Source organism: Schistocerca gregaria, chromosome X, assembly GCF_023897955.1.
Source record: "Schistocerca gregaria isolate iqSchGreg1 chromosome X, iqSchGreg1.2, whole genome shotgun sequence".
NCBI classification, from domain to species: domain Eukaryota; kingdom Metazoa; phylum Arthropoda; class Insecta; order Orthoptera; family Acrididae; genus Schistocerca; species Schistocerca gregaria.
Genome location: NC_064931.1, coordinates 132,876,827 through 132,899,091, shown reverse-complemented (window position 1 = coordinate 132,899,091; position 22,265 = coordinate 132,876,827). Strand labels below are relative to the sequence as shown.

The window sequence follows — 22,265 nt, the reverse complement described above, 5'->3', positions numbered from 1 at the left end:
TCCATGCTACTCTATCCTGTGCAAGCTTCTTCATCTCCCAGTACTTACTGCAACCTACATCCTTCTGAATCTGCTTAGTGTATTCATCTCTTGGTCTCCCTCTACGATTTTTACCCTCCACGCTGCCCTCCAGTACTAAATTGGTGATCCCTTGATACCTCAGAACATGTCCTACCAACCGATCCCTTCTTCTGGTCAAGTTGCGCCACAAACTTCTCTTCTCCCCAATCCTATTCAATACTTCCTCATTAGTTATGTGATCTACCCATCTAATCTTCAGCATTCTTCTGTAACACCACATTCCGAAAGCTTCTATTCTCTTCTTGTCCAAACTATTTATCGTCCATGTTTCACTTCCATATATGGCTACACTCCATAAAAATACTTTCAGAAATGACTTCCTGACACTTAAATCTATACTCGATGTCAATAAATTTCTCTTCTTCAGAAACGCTTTCCTTGCGATTGCCAGTCTACATTTTATATCCTCTCTACTTCGACCATCATCAGTTACTTTGCTCCCCAAATAGCAAAACTTCTTTACTACTGTAAGTGTCTCATTTCCTACTCTAATTCCCTCAGCATCACCCGACTTAATTCGACTACATTCCATTATTCTCGTTTTGCTTTTGTTGATGTTAATCTTATATCCTCCTTTCAAGACACTCTCCATTCCGTTCAATTGCTCTTCCATAAACTAATTCAATGATAATTACAATATGGATTGTCGACTTAAGTACGATAATCATTTGGTAGGAAAATAACAAAAGGTAACGAGACGACACAAGAACATTAATAAGTAATAATACGCTTTTGCCATGGCTGATAATATAATTGCAAGTGCTGTATCTACAAGGAAACCTTTGCATATTGTGGAAGTTAAACGAGAAACTCGTTGTTAAATACAGGGTGCTTAGAGAGAGTGGAATGGGAGCTCTTTTGGGAAATTCTACTTTCAAGCGGTACCTCTGTTGATACAACAGTCCTTAAGTCCTTTATATTGTGAACAAACAGACTGATGTTAAATCCCCGTTCCGTAGAGCCACTGCAGTCACAGTGCGCGGTTGGTATGATGCCAGTGTGGTGAATGTGCCTGGGGAAACGCCCGCGGTTAAACCTCGTTCGGATTTTGTTTGAAATCACGCGATTATATTGACAGACGTTCTGAAACCACGGCTGCATTATCACTGCTGTTTCCATAATATGAATACGATCGGCTGACAACTTCTAAAACAGATGAAGTATATCCTCATAGTCATTATTGGCGCAACAGCTCTCTGTGAGCCTTAGGCTTCTATAGGAGATAATTCCGGTCGTACCTGTCCAGTACTGAATTCCAGTTTTCCTTATGTCATCTCTGACACCTTCCTCCCACCGCAGCTTCGGCTTTCATACCCTCCCGGTTCCTTCAGGGACTGCGCGGAATATCTTCTTAATCATTCTATCGTCTGCGCACAGTACATGTCGTGACCATTTGAGCCTTTTAATCTTAATGTAGATGAAAGTGTCTGGTTCAGTATACATTTTATATAATTCGTAGCTGAATCTCCTTCTCAAGACACCATTTTCTTCCACTGGCCCAAGAATTTGTCTCGAGCTCTTTCTTTCAAATATGCTCAGTTTCCTTTCATCATATTGTGTTAATTTCCGTATTTCAGCTATGTTTGTTAGCACCGGCCTTAACTAAAACTTCATACGTCATAACTTCAGTTTCCCTGCACGGCGTCCACCTGCTCAGCCGAGTGGTGTAGCCGGCACTCCAGCTCAGCGTGTTCGGTCAGAGGGCTAGTTGCCCTCTACAATAAAAAAAAACTGCGTTAATGGATCAACAACGAACTGAAACGGCTGTCTTTCGACGTCCGTCCAGAGCAGATACAACGAACGGATACGAACAAAATGAGATTTAAGAAAAAGTGGTGACGTGCTTGCCTCCTATGCAGCGGGCCCGGGTTCGATTCCCGCCCGATTCTCCGCCTGTGGACTGTGTGTTGTGTTGGCCTCGTCATCATCTCATCCTTATCGACGCGCAAGTCGCCCATTGTGGCGCCACATGAAATAAGACTTGCAACGCGGCGACCGAACTTTCCCGGACGCTACCTCCCGGCCAACAAATGCCATACGATCATTTCATTTTTTTCCTGAACGGTAACTTAGATTTAAGATATTTTCTGAGGCCATGGTAGCGCTTGTTGGCGGACAACATTCGTTTTTGGATTTAAGAGGGGTAGGACGTCGAACGGTCCGACTTCGAGAAGGAGAGGCACCACAGGACATTTTAATTTGCACTGTCTATACTTTTACAAATAAATTCATAAAACTTTGTCAGAATGACCAGGAAGAATTCAGGATTCACACTCATAGCAGTGGAAGTTCTAAAACACGATAAAATATTTTTTTAATGTGAAATTTCATGATTTTTTCACTTACTGTTGACTGCATTTGTTGTTGTAGGTACACTTTTCTTCATAAGTAAGAGAGATCCTTCGATGAATTTTGCAGAGCTTCCAAACCATTCTTACAGGTGTATGAAACTCTAGAATTTATTTAATCTATGGAAAAATGAATGGGCTGTTACGTTTTAAACTTCGTGTTTAGAGAAAACTCGAATTTTATAGTTAATTATCTCAATTTTTACCACAGCTTTAACAGATTTGGGAAATTCTAGAGTTTCATACACCTGCAAGCATGGTTTGTATGCTGTGCAAAATTCATCACAGAATCTCTCTTACTTATGAATAAAAGTGTACCTACAGCAACAAAGGCAGCCTATACCAAGTGAAAAAATGATGAAATTTCACATGTAAAAAAAATTGTTTTGTTATATTTTTGAACTTCCTGACCATGCTGACAGAGTTTTATGAATTTATTTTAAAAGTATAGACAGTGCAAATTAAAATGTCCTGTGGTGCCTCTCCTGCTCCAAGTCAGCCCGTTTCACGTCCTACCCCCCTTAAGAGTAGGCATTATTCGTACAGTTTGGTTCAGATCCGAGGTAAATGAAACTACTCACATCAAGCTTATATGTACAAATTTCCTAGGATGGGGCCTCAATTGGATAATTTTTGATTTCCCTTTAATGGTGGAGCCCCTCCACGCCCACACGGAAGTGGTAACCATCAAAATATGTTACCTTCGTATTGTTAGATGCAAATCGAGGAGTTCACGGGATGTGAGGTCGTGATGCTGTCCGTGTGTCAGGGAAGGGTTAACCAAAACGGGCCCGTCGAGGTTTTTATTATTATTCTCGAGTCAGAAACACACACACACACACACTGTATTTATATTACATGTGCCCAGTACTTTGCAAGCGCCAAGGCGCTTGGAGTGGCTTGCAGGAGATCAATCTCCGTGCAGAATATAGGGCACAAAGCGCACTGAAGCACGTGGCTTGTTGTTTGTCCTTGTCCACAATCACAGGACGTATCTTTTGTTATGAAGTCCCATCTCTTCCGGTTGTCTCTGGATCGACCAACTCCTGATCGTAATCTGTTTAAAAATTTTCAAACCAGTCAGCTTTCATTGTGTCCAGGTGGTAGTTCAGCTTCTGGGCACTTCCCTTGTTGAGAGCCCATCCTCGCACAAAGTAACAATGCGGAAGCGATCGTACGGCGGTATTGACCGTCTAGACATGACTGAACTAAAGACAGCACGAGCTGTGTACCTCCTTCCTGATGGAATGACTGGAACTGACCGGCTGTCAGACCCCCTCCTTCTAATAGGCGCTGGTCATACATAGTTGTTTATAAGTTTGGGAGGGTTTAGTGAAATCTCTGAGCAGTCAAAGGGACTGTGTCTGTGATACAATATCCACAGTAAATGTCTATCTTCAGGAGTTCTGGGAACCGGGGTAATGAAAAACTTTCTTTTGTGTGTGTATATGCGGCAGATCATGCAAGGGTAAGGTTGGTCAGTGACTGGGTGTCATAGCTTTTGTTAGTCATTACAGTACCAATCAGAATCGATGTCTTGTACAGTTAGACTGGGCCCCGACGATGTCTCCTGGGCGAGCTGCAGTGCCTGCATGCTTGAAAAAGCCATAGCCGCCATATTAGTGGTCGATTGGTCACAGAATCGATCGCACATTATAGCAGGGTATGTGGTTCCTTTTTGTGTTTAGTGTGCAAAATTTGGCTTCCCTGTTGTGGCCGGTTGAGCGATTGTGTGATTCATCCTACAGTGCCAGCCAGCTTTGTGTTGTTTGTGTACCTTGACCTGCCATAGGTCGTTATGTGTCCCTTGTAAGGAGTGTCTTTGGACGATTTTGCTTCCACCTACGATTGTGGTCGTAGATTTCCAGATTCAGGAAGAAGGGGTTGTTAGGGTGTCTCGAGGCGATATTCCTTGCGAAGATCCGTGGTGCGTGTGTATCGTGGAGCGTTGCTTATGATACGTAGCATCTGTACGACCTGCGGGCGTCGCAGGCGTGTTGGAACTGCGTACCCGGGACTGGGTCTGCATATGTCATTTTCAAATGTCTAATAAGCTTCATGTGTATGGACCTCGACACCCACCCGTTCAGTGTACTTTGGCTGTTGAGTACTGGGTAAAGGTGTTCGAGCCTTGCCTGCGCTCGGTTGGCGACGTATTGTATGTGGTCCCACCATGTTAGTTTCTGGTCCAGCCAGACAGATAGGTACCTGACACACTCGCGGAAACGTAGAGAGAGAGAGAGAGAGAGAGAGAGAGAGAGAGAGAGAGAGAGAGAGAGAGAGAGAGATATGTTGTGTAGTTTCGGTCTAGCGAGTGAACAGCACTGGCTTGCACTTGTCGACGTTTACCTCAACACGCCATCATTCCAACCAAGGCTCTGCACCTCTTGTAGTCGTGAGCTGATGTTTGATGCTTTCCAGTCTTCCACTAATACACTCCTGGAAATTGAAATAAGAACACCGTGAATTCATTGTCCCAGGAAGGGGAAACTTTATTGACACATTCCTGGGGTCAGACACATCACATGATCACACTGACAGAACCACAGGCACATAGACACAGGCAACAGAGCATGCACAATGTCGGCACTAGTACAGTGTATATCCACCTTTCGCAGCAATGCAGGCTGCTATTCTCCCATGGAGACCATCGTAGAGATGCTGGATGTAGTCTTGTGGAACGGCTTGCCATGCCATTTCCACCTGGCGCCTCAGTTGAACCAGCGTTCGTGCTGGACGTGCACACCGCGTGAGACGACGCTTCATCCAGTCCCAAACATGCTCAATGGGGGACAGATCCGGAGATCTTGCTGGCCAGGGTAGTTGACTTACACCTTCTAGAGCACGTTGGGTGGCACGGGATACATGCGGACGTGCATTGTCCTGTTGGAACAGCAAGTTCCCTTGCCGGTCTAGGAATGGTAGAACGATGGGTTCGATGACGGTTTGGATGTACCGTGCACTATTCAGTGTCCCCTCGACGATCACCAGAGGTGTACGGCCAGTGTAGGAGATCGCTCCCCACACCATGATGCCGGGTGTTGGCCCTGTGTGCCTCGGTCGTATGCAGTCCTGATTGTGGCGCTCACCTGCACGGCGCCAAACACGCATACGACCATCATTGGCACCAAGGCAGAAGCGACTCTCATCGCTGAAGACGACACGTCTCCATTCGTCCCTCCATTCACGCCTGTCGCGACACCACTGGAGGCGGGCTGCACGATGTTGGGGCGTGAGCGGAAGACGGCCTAACGGTGTGCGGGACCGTAGCCCAGCTTCATGGAGACGGTTGCGAATGGTCCTCGCCGATACCCCAGGAGCAACAGTGTCCCTAACTTGCTGGGAAGTGGCGGTGCGGTCCCCTACGTCACTGCGTAGGATCCTACGGTCTTGGCGTGCATCCGTGCGTCGCTGCGGTCCGGTCCCAGGTCGACGGGCACGTGCACCTTCCGCCGACCACTGGCGACAACATCGATGTACTGTGGAGACCTCACGCCCCACGTGTTGAGCAATTCGGCGGTACGTCCACCCGGCCTCCCGCATGCCCACTATACGCCCTCGCTCAAAGTCCGTCAACTGCACATACGGTTCACGTCCACGCTGTCGCGGCATGCTACCAGTGTTAAAGACTGCGATGGAGCTCCGTATGCCACGGCAAACTGGCTGACACTGACGCCGGCGGTGCACAAATGCTGCGCAGCTAGCGCCATTCGACGGCCAACACCGCGGTTCCTGGTGTGTCCGCTGTGCCGTGCGTGTGATCATTGCTTGTACAGCCCTCTCGCAGTGTCCGGAGCAAGTATGGTGGGTCTGACACACCGGTGTCAATGTGTTCTTTTTTCCATTTCCAGGAGTGTATGTCAGTGTCATCCGCACAGATGGCAACCGTCGTGTTTTGTGTAGGTGGTGGATCGTTTGTGTAGAGGTTAAACATGAGAGCCCCAAGATGCTGCCTTGGGGTACTCCAGCTTGCACACGGCATCATGTTAACTGTTTGCCCTGAACGTTAGTGTTGAAGCATCTGCTGGTGAGATACGAGTGTATGAGACGTACCGGTCCGTCAGGGAAACCAGCGTCGCTACCTTTGCGTATGAGGACATTGTGCCACAGACGCTAGAAGGCTTTTTCCATGTCTAGGAACACTGCCCCTGTTGTTTTTTAATGTTGTAGTCGTATGTTGTGTGTTCTAATCTTCCTTAGTTACAGGTATATTCTTAGTTTACCCTTGATTTATCTGTAGGTTCATCTTCCTAGCAGCTCTTTCAAGTTTTTAAAATGTTTTTATTGCTCTTGGCGTTATTGCAATTATATTAGCATCACCTGCACATGCTAGCACCTGAACTGATCTATACAGGGTAGTCCGTCTTGTATTGGTGGCCGCATATTTTATAACCTTTTCCAACGCTATGTTAAACAGAAGGCAGGAATCAGGTGAAGTATAACTGAGCGAAAATTTGTTTCCAGCGGTCGAACAAGAAAGTACTGGTACCCTTTAGTCGTAATCGTAAGGTGGTCGTTAAAATGAATAAGCGAGAGACTGCGCCCTATAAAGGAGAGTGCAGTTCTAGATGGCTTGCCCAAGCGGCTCTCCTGCGCTGATAGCGGCCATAAAATGTAGTCGTTACGGACTGTGGACCTGTCAGTGCCCTGTCGAAAACCGCACTCTCCTTTCCAATATTTTTCCTACTATGGCATAAAAGCTTTATTCCTCTCTTTGTCAAGATCACAACCGAGTATGACTGTGTCTTAAAGATGCGACTACATCAGTACCATAGCCAAATGGTCTACTCTTTCCTTACGTATAAATTTAAAGAAGTTAGCGGCCGCCCGACATACGTTACACAGACTAAATAAATCCCACACACCAAAGATAAATATGAAAAAGACTTACAAATAATACAACTCATAGCCACAAACGAAGGTTATAGCACTGATATAGTACAAAGACTCGATCACAAAATAAAAAAAAAAATTAAAAACACACACACAACTAAAGGAAAAATGAGACAAGCAGGGAACAAAAACACCAACACTATAGCGCAAACAGCAACGCTTATGACATGACTAACAGAAACAAATTATACAGTTCAACATACAAACACAAATCGACACACAGAAAGCAAGTGTAGTAAAGATACAAGGATTACACATTGCTCACGGAACAAAAAACACATTCCAGTCACAGTTTCCAAAGACAATAGAGAAGATAAATATGAAGGAGCACTTTCATAACAGGTAATATGTCAAGAATGTGAGTCAGTATATCTGGGAATGACAAGCAGGAATTTCAAAACTAGATATAAAGAACATACTGTATAAGAATCTTGAAGTATGAATACAGCCATTCTACCTATGCTGAAAACCTGATGGACATAAACTATCCAATATGGAACAGGACGTCAAAATTATTAGAGTGCACAATCACAACAATAAACTCCTGACATTACAGGAAAACTTTTATATACAGAGAGCCCATGAAATGAAAAAGAAAGTAATTAATGATCAAATCAATATAAGCAATAAATTCCTGATCATGTTAGGCACTTATGCAATAATAGAAATGTAAGACGTAACCAGCATAAACAATTAATTAATCCTCCCTTCTCTCTCTCTCTCTCTCTCTCTCTCTCTCTCTCTCTCTCTCTCTCTCTCTCTCAAGACAAAGAACACATAGCAAACCACACACACCACATAACACAGACGAAAGATAAACACCATAGAAATGGTTCATATGGCTCTGAGCACTATGGGACTTAACATCTCAGGTCATCAGTCCCCTAGAACTTAGAACTACGTAAACCTAACTATCCTAAGAACATGACACACAGCCATGCCCGAGGCAGGATTCGAACCTGCGACCGTATCAGTCCCGCGGTTCCGGACTGAAGCGCCGACCGCTCGTTCACCGCGGCCGGTTAAACACAAAAAACAGTTGGCAACACTGTAAACACACACACACACACACACACACACACACACACACACACACACACACACACGTTCAAATGGTTCAAATGGCTCTGAGCACTATGGGACTTAACTGCTGTGGTCATTAGTCCCCCAGAACTTAGAACTACTTAAACCTAATTAACCTAAGGACAGCACACACATCCATGCCCGAGGCAGGATTCGAACCCGTGACCGTAGCAGTCCCGCGGTTCCAGACTGTAGCGCCTAGAACCGCTTGGCCTCTCTCACACGTTCAACACACAATGAAAAGTGTAAGTGAAGTGTTGTAATAAATATGGGTGACAAACGCCGGAAATCGGCCTTACACATGTGTAGGACCACACACAGGGACGAGCTACATTGCAAATCTTAAGTAAAACCAAACGATAATTTAACCTCAGAGAAAACGTAACATAATAACATACTTGTAGTGACTACTATGTAACGCATTTATTTTATACGTAAAACAAATACTCAAGTCCTTAACATTTATGATATCCAAGAGAGATCAGCACAGCCACCTTCAGCTTGAAACAATAATGATGGAAGAACAGGAAAACTATACGCTGTCCCTGGATACCTGGGAGGCCACCTGCGAAGAAGTTCATCTTCCGCTCCTCTTCCCCCAATCCATCGTCCTGGAATGGCGCTAAGCGCGTCCAACGTTATGACACTATTCCAGATGTTGTATTCGAAGATGAGGACCAGAAGACGAACTTCATCGCCGGTGACCCTCCAGGTCTTCAGACCTCACACCTTATGACTTTTATCTGTGGGGTTACGTAAAAGACAGCGTTTTTGTCGCGCCTATGCCTGACACTCCTGAAAGTCTGCGACATCGCATTTTTGAAGCTGTGAATTCGATAACGAGAGACCAGCTGCTTAGTGTGTGGCATGAAACGAGCCACCGTTCTCATATTTGTCGTGTAACACATGGTGCTCACATTAAATGAATAAAAATATGAACGTATATCTTTCCAGGAACACTGTCTATTTTTTAGTTTGCGAGCAATAAATGTTTGAAATCTGTCCTTGTTTTTGAAAACCCCGTATTATATTAACACACACTACATAAATATGCTAGTCAAGATAGGCAAACTCAACCAGCTTAGGTATGTTTTAGAAAAAATTCACATCAAAATCCTTGCAATACAAAAGACGCGTTTCACAAACAAAAACCACTTCAGCACAGAAAACTACAGGATATATAAAGGAAAATGTGCTGTTAGAAGAAAAACACCGACGATGTTTGACACAGGATTTGCGGTTCACAAATCGGTCATACACGACGTCCTAGATTTCAATTTAGTATCAGAAATAATCTCTACAATCACCTTCAAATAAGCAAATAAAAGAGACACAGTCATTAGTGCATGTGCACCGACGAACAATCGCAACAAAAAGAAACCTCAAGAAGTCGAAGGTTTTTGGGAAGACGTGGAAGAAATAACAAACAAAAACCCAAAAAGACAGGTTAAAATTGTATTAGGAGACGTCAATGCACAACTAGGCTTAGAGGAGTACATGCAAGACACAAGCCCATACACAGCACACAAACGCACCAACAAGAATGGGGAACACTTCATGTTTTAATGTCAAAATTTTAACTTAAAAATTACGTCACGCAATTTCAAAAGCCAAGATGAAAACTCGCAAAGTAGAAAACGCTCAAAAGATGTGGGGAGAGTTCCAAATAGAACACGTAGCCATAACAAACAAAATTACGAGAGAAATTCTGCAAAATTATACGAGCAGGCCCACAATACTTTAAGATAAACAGAGACAAAATTATTGAAGAAATTAATCAAAGTTCAACAGAAAACTGTGTCAGGTCAGCCTCCTGGGAAACGAGAACATAGGTGGTGGAGCGCAACTTGTGAGTAGGCCATTGAACGTAAAATATAGGCCTGGAAGAAGTTTAGCAGTGACGGGACAAAAGAGACATGGCGGGATTTCCGCAAGTGTAAAATGAAATCGAGGAAGACTTCACGAAATTTCTACAGAATATTCGGGGAAAATATAAAGTGTTATCAGCCACCAAATATTTCCGTCAAAAGAACAGACGGATCTCTGGAAACAAATAATAAAGAAAACTGCAAAATTCTTAAAGACTAACACGTTTCTTGTATTGGCCATTTACGCAGCAGCTAATCTTCAGTGAATTAGAAGTTACCTCTAAGTAGCTTTCAATTTCATAAAAGAGCGTTAAGGAACTGTTTTTAAATCTATAATCTAAGTGTGAAACCATAACCTATGTGTAAAAATGGACAAATCATGTAATATGGCTCTGAGCACTATGGGACTCAACTGCTGTGGTCATTAGTCCCCTAGAACTTAGAACTACTTAAACCTAACTAACCTAAGGACATCACACACATCCATGCCCGAGGCAGGATTCGAACCTGCGACCGTAGCAGTCGCATGGTTCCGGACTGCGCGCCTAGAACCGCGAGACCACCGCGGCCGGCATGTAATATTTCAGGAGACCCACTGAAGATGTCTTGTAAAAAAAAATGCGAAACGCGTCTGGGTGCATAAATAAAAATAAAAATTTCGATGCGCAGCATGCAAAAAGGCATTTTCTTTGAAGCAACTACAATTTCTTAAAGACTATTTTGATAAACTCTTCGCCTGCGAGAAGCCTAAAGAAAAATTACACTTCACAAGAACGGTACCAAACCCAGATTCAAAACTGCCTACGATAACAGAAACAGAGGAGACTATAAAGCAACTAAAAAACAACAGAGCCCCAGGAAAAGACGGCATTGTCTCAGAGATCTGGGGACTCAAAGACCAAAACATCACAAATAAAATTCATAAAATTCTCGCAGAAATGTAGAATACATAGAAAATTCCACAATAATGGAAATGAGAGTTGATTCACCCGCTCCACAAAAAGGGCGACAAGACAGACCTTAATAATTACAAAGGTATTTCATTATTACCTGTCACCTACAAAATTCTCTCCACGGAATTGTTTAACAGACTAGAACCACAAGCTGATACAAAAAAGGTGAATACCAAGCAGGCTTCAGAAAAGGAAGGTCCTGTACTGAACAAATTTGGAACCTGCAGACTCTCCTGAAGTTCAGACGAACAACACTGTAGTCACATTCGTGGACTTAAAGGAGGACAAAGGCTTCACAAACAGACAGACAATCTTTGACACACTAGAAAAATATGGAATAGACAGTAAAACTAAGACTATACAACAGACACTTACATTCAAAATAAATTTATGGGAGATATCTCAGACCCATTAGAGATAGACACAGTGGTCAGACAAGGAGATAGTCCCTCACCGCTTTTATTCAACATCGAATTTTACAACATTATCAAACAATGGGAAGAAAAATTAACATCTGCAGATCTTGCAGTACTCAGCAGCAACAGACAAGGAGCACAAAAAAACACTGGGATACTTACATGAAGCGTCTGCCGAAAGATGTCTACAGATATCATATGAGAAAACGCAATACATGGAAAGAAAGAACAATCACCAAACCATGTACACAAAACACGGACAGGTTAACATGGTGGAAAAATTCAAATACCTTGTGGAATATATACATCTAGGAGGATCAAACAAGGTATCCAACATAGAAAGAACAGAAAAACTTCAGAATGCGTTCAAACTGACATGGACGCACTAAAATAAAATAAATTTTTCAAGGTAGGCCAAACTCAGGAACTACAGTACAGTTTTACTGCCGGAAGCACTCCACGCATCAGAAACGACCACAATGGGAGCATCAGGCATCACACAGACAGAAAAAATGAACGTAAAAGTATTAGAAAACATTTTGGAGCAGTACACAGAGATGATATGTGGATCAAGAGGCTAACCAAAGAATTACATGTACGCACGGACAGGTTCACGGACATGATCAGAAAACGTTGACTAGCGTTCCATGGGCACATACATAGAATGAACAACAAATTCATAAAAAGGATCTATGATGTAGGAAACAGTTCAATAAAAAACAGTTGGTTTCAAGAAACAGAAGACTTAAAACAAGTAGGGATGAGTATTGAAATTATAAGTGCAAGAGAGAAATTCAAAAACAAAATTACTAACACGAAAAGAGAGGACGGAAAAAGGCAAAACGCAGGCAGAGCAAAGGAGGCAGGAACACAGCCAAAGAATGAAGTGGTTTTGGGATGAGAGAAAGAAGGAAACCAGAAAAAAAGGACTAATCTAGTAACATTAAAGTTAACCACTGTCCAGGAGGAAAAATGTTGTGGTGTGTGATGGTCATGGTGGTGATATAACAAACATCTGTTGAAAGCTACTATAGACGCTCCATAAATAAAAGGAGCGAAACGCGTATGGCAGAAACAAACAGCCTTTTCATTTATTTGCAAAGACACAGCATATCTCCAGAATTTTTTTAACAGGAAAAAAAGCCTGCAGTTAATGAACCGTTCACAACATTGCTGTCAGGCAACATCTATTTCTGGCTACCTCTGTGTTCTTCACATCCCTCCCTTATTACTGTCTGCAGAAGTAGTGGCAGTTACCTTTGTTCGTTGTAAATACCCGTCAAAACGCAATTTTAATAAATGATATGTTCTGAAAATAAATAGACATAATCGTTTGACATTTAAATTTATAAAAGGCACCTGTAGTACAGAGTAACATTCTGTTTGATTGCGATTCGTTTCGAGGTCCATCTGTTCGTCAGCAACATCTACTGCGTTGCCTCTGTTACGTAATGCTGCGATTTGGCAGTACTCAGATTTTCGTTTGGCGCTTGACGTGAAGTATGTATGTTGGATTTCAGGTTCTTCCCTGGCATTTAAGTCCATACGAATAGATCCTATTTTTATTTATGTTACTGACTCACTTTGCATGGATAGACTTTAATCAGGGGTTGGCTTACCTTCAGAATCAGTCTGAATTGCTCATTGTTACATATTCTCTCACAGCATTCGTCCTACTTTGCTAGGGGCGACGGCACTTCAAATCCCCATCTGGTCATCAAAATTCAGTTTTTCCGTGGTTTCGGAAAATAGCTTCAAACGTTTTCAGACGTTTCCTTTGAAACGAGGTGGCCGGTATTGTTTTCCATATTCAGGATCGCTCGTCGTCAACGGACATTAAACAGTATTCCTCCTTCCTTCTAACCGTATTCTGTGTAAGTATCCTGCCACGTTTATTGTTGTCGTATTTAACGGTAGTATCATTCCACAACTATATGAACTTACAACACTAACTTGCCGTGAAACACGCTAATGTTACCCTGTGTGAGGATTTCGAAGATTAACCGCGCGTACGTCTAATGGACAAAGTCATCGGACTGTAATTATGAATTTGGTGAAATTAACAGAAAAACCAAACATACTTTAACGTTGGGAGTTAATGAAAGAGGTAAAATCATAAATGAATGAAAAAATGAACGGTCGCCAGCCCAATTAGCCAAATTAATTTGGAAGTACATTTTTTAGAAAATGGACTATTTGTTATTGAAGTTGCTTTCGTTGAGATTTCCCTTTGAATAGCAAACAGGATACAAACTGACACAGTGCACGCTGTAGTGTGTGTAGCAGCAGTTACCAATAACGCACACACCAGTAAATTACCGGACGTCAATTTGCACCAAGCTCATACTAATGACAACTACACTCAAGAGCGTTACTTAATCGAATACTGAAATGTTACTGCACGAAGTGCAGAACTAAATTTGGACATGAAGGCTTTTATCTTAACTGACATGAAGAAAAATGATGAATAACATCATAAATACACTGTGTAAGCTCCTCTACATATGTCAGTTTTCTTTAGCAACAGTAATAGTTAAATTTCTTCTAATAGGTGGAGAATATGATGAGGACCCATAAACTAGTGTAATTTTACTAGTCAACGCTCTCTGATTATTACTGTAGAAAAGACAAAATAAAAAAGCTAATCATTCACTTGACATGGAGTAGTTTATAATTTATTTTGCAAGGCAATAAAATACAACACTAGGTTTAATTAACTTCAAAAAAGGAACCATTCACGATAGGAATCAAAACCACACTAATTTTGAATATGAGCTTAACTTATTTGCATTTTTATCACCTGTGAAGCAGGTATTCTTTGCAATAATATTTACACACTCTTGCACTGTAATCCTGCAAAACTATATTTTATAATAAACTAAGGATACTTTAGCAAAAGCCTATCCAACTTCACTTTTGTGGTTTTAGCTTTAACCTTTACTACTCGTTCTACTTTAGACAATAAACCACTTTTAAACACATGACTGCAAGAATTGTTCATTTAAATCAGGTTACTATGTTTTAATAACACTTAGGTGAGGACCCTACGCAGTTTCGTGATCAGGATTGAAAATATGGTTCTGGACACGAATTTATGTTTTATGTGATTATATGGGCATGGACCAGTTAATTTGTGCGTTCTTTCAATAATAAAGTCTGTGAAGCAATGGCGAAGATTGGTGGCAAGCGACATGGCGGTTAACTGTACTCACGGCTCCCGATGTTCGAATGCTCTCTAAAATCTCTTCTTGGCGTCGGATTTTCAACATGTTAGAGCCATTCCTTTATGCCGAGAGTAGCAAATAATAGCCAAATCCACATCCGAGGCAAATCCTTTATAAAGCAACTTCCAATTGCCTCTCTTAGCACCGTCGCAGTGTACCGTGCTACGGCTAGCCAAATAATGCGTGCCGTTCTCACAAAGGGGCCCCTCATTTCGACGCCAAAACCATCTTTTACATCGCGCCATTTCGCTTCCGTTGTGGGGGGGACTTCCTCACAGCTTTTACATGTTACAATTACAAGTACCCTAAACATGAACCGCCTATCAATAAACATTTTCTTTTTTGAACATACACATAATATTATAATTTATCTTGTAATATATCCTTTTGCTTTTTTCGTATGGACGTTACAAAACTCTAATTTTCTTGCCACAGATCAATAAGTTTAAGTATCACAGGATATACGCTTCGTAATTGGTGTTACGTAATATAAACCTCCTTCTAATCGATATAAGTGTTACGAACGTAGGCTCCTCCTCTGTAATGACTCCATCGTCGACGGAAAGTTAAACCTAGTTATTCCTTCGTTCCTCATAAAGACAAAGTAAATGACGATACACCGAGCTTGCGGAAAAAACAACTTTTTTCCAAAGAAAATTCCGCACTGGCTGTATGAATGATTTTTAATAAATCTGCGACCGGTTTCGCACCACTTATCGATGCATCCTCAGGCAATATGCGGTATTTATAACATAGTAACGTTGAACATTGCCCTGTAGCCACTCCCTACTATTCACGTCCAATATACCGTCATCTGGTGAAAGCCGTAGTTAAAATTTAAAAAAAGTTTATAAAAAATATTTAAATGAGAGGAGCCGCGTGGTGGCGGACACGTATTGGACATGAATGGTGGGGAGTGGCTACAGGGCAATGTTCATCGTTACTATGTTATAAATAGCGTATATTGACTGAGGATGCACCGGTAAGTGGTGCGAAACCGGTCGTAGATTTAATAAAAATCATTCATACAGCCAGTACGGAATTTTCTTTGGAAAAAGTCGAAGTTTAGCTGTGGTTCCCCTCCCTACAAGGAAAAAAAAACTTTGCAGAAACCTCAGTTTCTTTTCTTGTGGTGTGAGAGATGAGAAAATCTGACACTCTTATTGGACGCCATGACGCTGCCCTTCAATTCGGTATGCCCTGGGAAAAGAGCTTCACAATTTAAATGCTCCCACCCAGTGGGCGGCGAATTCATCCGGGAAAACATCGTCGGGAACTGCCTGGTCTGCAGCCAACGAGAAAGTCTGTTGGTTGGTAAGAAATGTTCCGCCGAAGAAGCGAATATTATATTCACGGACGCACACGAGAAATGTTATGATTGAGCATTTCATCCTCCTGAAGAGGGTATTCCAAAAGTTAGATGGAGGGATTCAGAAGCGAGGTCCTCCCGTTCTGATAATTGAAAGTAGAGGGTCCCCAGCACGAGAAAAAAAGCCACAGATTACAGGAGATACATAGAGCGCTCCTGGCTGAAGTACACTACTGGCCATTAAAATTGCTACACCAAGAAGAAATGCACATGATAAACGGGTATTCATTGGACAAATATATTACACTAGAACTGACATGTGATTACATTTTCACGCCGTTTGGGTGCGTAGATCCTGAGAAATCAGTACCCAGAACAACCACCTAAGGCCGTTATAACGGCATTGATACGCCCGGGCATTGAGTCAAACAGAGCTTGGATGGCGTGTACAGGTACAGCTGCCCATGCAACTTCAACACGATACCACAGTTCATCAACAGTAGTGACTGGCGTATTGTGACGAGCCAGTTGCTCGGCCAGTATTGACCAGACGTCAATTGGTGAGAGATCCGGAGAACATTTTCTGTATCCAGAAAGGTTTGCCTTTCCTTAATCTAGCTTCTAAGGTAAGTCGTAGGGTCAGTATTGCCTCACGTGACCCAATATTTCTACGGAATCCAAACTTATCTTCCCCGAGGTCAGCTTCCACCAGTTTTTCCATTCGTCTGTAGAGAATACGCGTTAGTATTTTGCATCCGTGACTTATTAAACTGATTGTTCGGTAATTTTCACATCTGTCAGCACCTGTTTTCTTTGGGATTGGAATTATTATGTTCTTCTTGAAGTCTGAGGGTATTTCGCCTGTCTCATACATCTTGCTCACCAGATGGTAGAGTTTTGTCAGGACTGGCTCTCCCAAGGCCGTCAGTAGTTCCAATGGAATGTTGTCTACTCCCGGGGGCTTGTTTCGACTCAGGTCTTTCAGTGCTCTGTCAAACTCTTCACGCAGTATCGTATCTCCCATTTCATCTTCTTCTACGTCCTCCTCCATTTCCATAATATTGTACTCAAGTACATTGCCCTTGTATAGGCCCTCTATATACTCCTCCCCACCTTTCTGTTTTCCCTTCTTTGCTTAGAACTGGGTTTCCATCTGAGCTCTTGATATTCATACAAGTGGTCCTCTTCTCTCCAAAGGTCTCTTTAATTTTCCTGTAGGCAGTATCTATCTTACCCCTAGTGAGATAACCCTCTACGTCCTTACATTTGTCCTCTAGCCATCCCTGCTTAGCCATTTTGCACTTCCTGTCGATATCGTTTTTGAGACGTTTGTATTCCTTTTTGCCTGCCTCATTTACTGCAATTTTATGTTTTCTCCTTTCATCAATTAAATTAAATATTTCTTCTGTTACCCAAGGATTTCTACTAGCCCTCGTCTTTTTACCTTCTAGGTCGTCTGCTGGCTTCACTACTTCATCCCTCAAAGCTACCCATTCTTCTTCTACAGTATTTCTTTCCCCCATTCCTGTCAGTTGTTCCCTTATGCTCTCCATGAAACTCTGTACAACCTCTGGTTCTTTCAGTTTATCCAGGTCCCATCTCCTCAAATTCCCACCTTTTTGCAGTTTCTTCAATTTAAATCTACAGGTCATAACCAATAGATTGTGGTCAGAGTCCACATCCGCCCCTGGAAATGTCTTACAATTTAAAACCTGGTTCCTAAATCTCTATCTTACCATTACGTAATCTATCTGAAACCTGTCAGTATATCCAGGCTTCTTCCATGTATACAACCTTCTTTTATGATTCTTGAACCAAGTGTTAGCTATGATTAACTTGTGCTCTGTGCAAAATTCTATCAGGCGGTTTCCTCTTTCATTTCTTAGCCCCAATCCATATTCACCTACTATGTTTCCTTCTCTCCCTTCTCCTACTACCGAATTCCAGTCACCCATGACTATTAAATTTTCGTCACCCTTCACTATCTGAATAATTTCTTTTATTTCATCATACATTTCTTCAATATCTTCGTCATCAGCAGAGCTAGTTGGCATATAAATTTGTAGTACTGTAGTATGCGTGGGCTTCGTGTATATCTTGGCCTCAATTATGCGTTCACTATGCTGTTTGTAGTAGCTTACCCGCACTCCTATTTTTTTTATTCATTATTAAACCCACTCCTGCATTACCCCTATTTGATTTTGTATTTATAACCCTGTATTCACCTGACCAGAAGTCTTGTTCTTCCTTCCACCGAACTTCACTAATTCCTACTATATCTAACATCAACCTATCCATTTCCCTTTTTAAATTTTCTAACCTACCTGCCCGATTTAGGGATCTGACATTCCACACTCCGATCCGTAGAACGCCAGTTTTCTTTCTCCTGATAACGACGTCCTCCTGAGTAGTCCCCGCCCGGAGATCCGAATGGGGGACTATTTTACCTCCGGAATATTTTGCCCAAGAGGACGCCATTATCATTTAATCATATAGTAAAGCTGCATGCCCTCGGGAAAAATTACGGCTGTAGTTTCCCCTTGCTTTCAGCCGTTCGCAGTACCAGAACAGCAAGGCTATTTTGGTTAGTGTTACAACGCCAAATCAGTCAATCATCCAGACTGTTGCCCCTGCAACTACTGAAAAGGCTGCTGCCTCTCTTCAGGAACCACACGTTTGTGTGGCCTCTCCACAGATACCCCTCCGTTGTGGTTGCACCTACGGTACGGCCATCTGTATCGCTGAGGCACGCAAGCCTCCCCACCAACGGTAAGGTCTATGATTCTTGGGGGGTGGGGGGGGGGGGGGGGTCGACTTGGTAAGTAGCCTTAGTGAGTCTCAGCTTTACACTGGCAGTCTGTACCGAATTTGGTTGTACCTAGCATATTTCGCCCTTCTTTTAATTAGTAACTTAATGTGCGGTTTTCTGCTCTCCATAAATATAAATACCTGTGATCTTCGCTAATAAACAATTTGAAAATATTTTCTCAGCGGTGTTGCTAATGTCCATATTAATTAAACTGTATAAAAAATAAAGTAGTTTGAATTTAAGTTTGTTACAATATTTTCTACAACTTTTGATTCTGAGCAATGATACTACAAGGTTTTCAGTTTATATGCAGACATGCATATAGCACGATCACTTTAGAGCAAAGTTGGTGTTAAATTTTTAACCAGATGACATAGCGCAGACAAACTCCACACCAGAAAATGTAGAAGTGACTGAACTGTGACTGTTTATCCTGATAGAAGTTTTCGTTTATTCTGTGACCGTAAAACAGCTACAAGAGACCTACCACCAGAACTTCACACAATCGCCTTGGCATAAGAAAAATGTCGTGTCTCTTGTGACGAGCATACAGATTAGAACGTGCCGGTCAGAACGTCTTAGTCAAGTTTACTTTCGTCGCAATTTTTGTATTTTCTCAGGTATACCTTGTTGGGAAGAGCAATTTGAATGACCTTCTCGTGTAGTCTTCGTACTGCTTCATTGAAACAGAATAGTTCTAAGCCGAAAAAGTCACCATACGGTGATGAATACGCTTCCTCAGGGAAACGCAATGAGAGTGTCTCTCGAAGGAGTATATTGGAAGGAGAGTAAGTGTCCGCCTAATACGCAAAAGAAATGTCTTCTCACTTGTGACTTGTGTACACAAGCGTTAACACGCAGAAATATAAAAATGTGTATTTTATGTGAATTGTCTTTATACGCCGCAGGCCACCACGATATGCTACTCACTACAGAATGGACGTGTCTAATTGTAGCATTGTGGTCATAACGCAGGGTTCTTGTCGCAAGTCGGATTCTCTGAGTTATTACTTTTATTTCCTTCACTTGATACTATGTAAATAAAATACTTTTGCGAGACATTTAACTTTACTGGTACGTTGGTAAGTAAGCAGCGGTTTTACCCATCTTGACACGTAGGTCAACGAAGATTTCAGGTAAAACAGTACAACTTGTGATAAAGAATATTTCCAGAAGTAGATTGTGCTGTTAACTATTCCAATGTAGGAAACCTTTTTTAGAGCATTTACGAAGACAAATGGAAACCGAAAATAGCGTTTCTATTTGTTAAATCTTGTTTATGTTCTAACAACCGAAGGACATGAAACCTAAACAATAGTTTAGACGCTTCCCACGCCCGGGTTCCCGGGTTCGATTCCCGGCGGGGTCAGGGATTTTCTCTGCCTCGTGATAACTGGGTGTTGTGTGATGTTGTAATGTTGTTGCTTTAATTTGTTATGTGAAAGCGGAGCTGATAGACAATAAAGGAGGGTTAAAACCTGTGTGCTATCTGAGGAAGTTAACGTTGCATTACTGAGCAACTGTTTCACCAGGTATCCAATCTAGCTTACCAAATTTCCAACCAGAGTAACATTAATTATAATCTTTTAATAGTCATACGAAAACCGGTGATAAATATATAAAAAAAGAGAATTTAAATAAAAATAAATAAATCAGTTTATATTTGGAAATTTATTTTAACATTGATCATTGAAATTTCAGCATATTAAACTTGAGTCATAACTAAGCTGGTGCCTTATTTTGGATTGTGAAAATGTGAGTTTGTAATCTTACGGAACACATCAAATAGGGAGCCAAGATTGTGAGACTGCATACAACACTACATTCATAAAATAACACACGAAGAACATTGAAACATATGTAAGAGGAAATTAACCACAACCAACCGATTCAATTTTCACCCAAAGAAGTAACGTTCGTAGCGCAATCCTGTCCGTCATGTAATTACCACACCCTGGTATACTAAATTCATACTAACTCTTTGTGAAATCTTCCCGAAAAGAATAGCTGAGAGCTACTTTGATGATTACATCACATGCTTCACGTGGTTAACTTGCTTTACACAAAGAGTGTAATGCCACAATAATTTTGATAATTAAAATAAATTAGATCGAAAAGCAATTTACAAAAGAAAAACCTCGAACTGGTTACTATCGTCTTACTATTAACCTGATGGGTCAAACAATTGTATAAGCACGTGGTACAGGTCTCACGAAGTACACCCCACGTGGATTGAACATAAAGAAAAGTTGCTATATTGAAAAATATTGTTAAGGCGAGACGTTATAATCTCACGCACATTCGCATTTAAGATTGATGATCTTAGTTAGAGTTACTGATCAACACGTGGTTCCACTTTACTCACAAACTAGTGACAAAGCAATTACTGTAAAATAATCTGAAGTTCGCACTCGAAATACACTGCGTTGCAACTTAAGATAACATTAGATATTTTAGAGCTAAACCTGAAATAAAGTTGATTAAATTTCCAGTTAGGCGGAACTTAAGAAATCCATTGTCCTGCGGACTTAGCAGACACGCGCTTAGCCGGAGATCTTACCACTTCAGACGCTCGCCGCGGACAGACTGACCTGCGCTCCTACCTTGTGTGCTTCCCGATACAAAACGGAAGTGACCAGAGGGGCAGCTTCCTGTACCAACATGACAAGGGACGGACAGAACCATACTAAGGATAGAAACCTCTTTGCTTCTAGAAAGCGTAGCTACCTGTTCCGACGTTGGTCCTACTGCTCTCTAGCAGACAGGCTTGTCTGCTACCATCAAGCATGCAACTAGAAATACATTTGCTCATTCATTCTTTCACACAGAAGGAAAGGGGGATGACAGTATCCTATCATATACAGTATATAAAAGAAAGCGGATGTAGGTTCCGTATGAGACTGTATGACATGAATTACATATATGAATTAGATATAAACTGTGCTTTAAAGTGTAGTAGTGTGACAGATCGTTCTTGTTTATGTGTAAAAGTAACACGTTCCACTACTCAGTCTCCTCGCAGATAGTCAGAAACGCCACAGTAAATTTAGAAGAGGAATTTATGCCGTAAATGACAACAGATTTAAGAAATTAACATGAAAGGAATCTAACAGAGACCTTTCAATGTCCTTAGGTTAGTTTGGTTTAAGTAGTTCTAAGTTCTAGGGGACTGATAACCTTAGCAGTTAAGTCCCGTAGTGCTCAGAAACAACTAATTTACCAGTTATTACAGCCAATCGTCGTATTGTTACTGATTGATACTAGCAGAAGCTGCGGAAATA

At 41.8% G+C, this 22,265-nt stretch overlaps 1 protein-coding gene across 1 annotated transcript in view; it reads left to right on the top strand.

Moving 5' to 3' along the window:
• Positions 1–22,265, top strand: part of LOC126299606 (calcium/calmodulin-dependent protein kinase type 1-like) — a 1,453,155-nt gene that overhangs the window by 774,494 nt on the left and 656,396 nt on the right. The gene's annotated exons all lie outside the window — the stretch shown is intronic.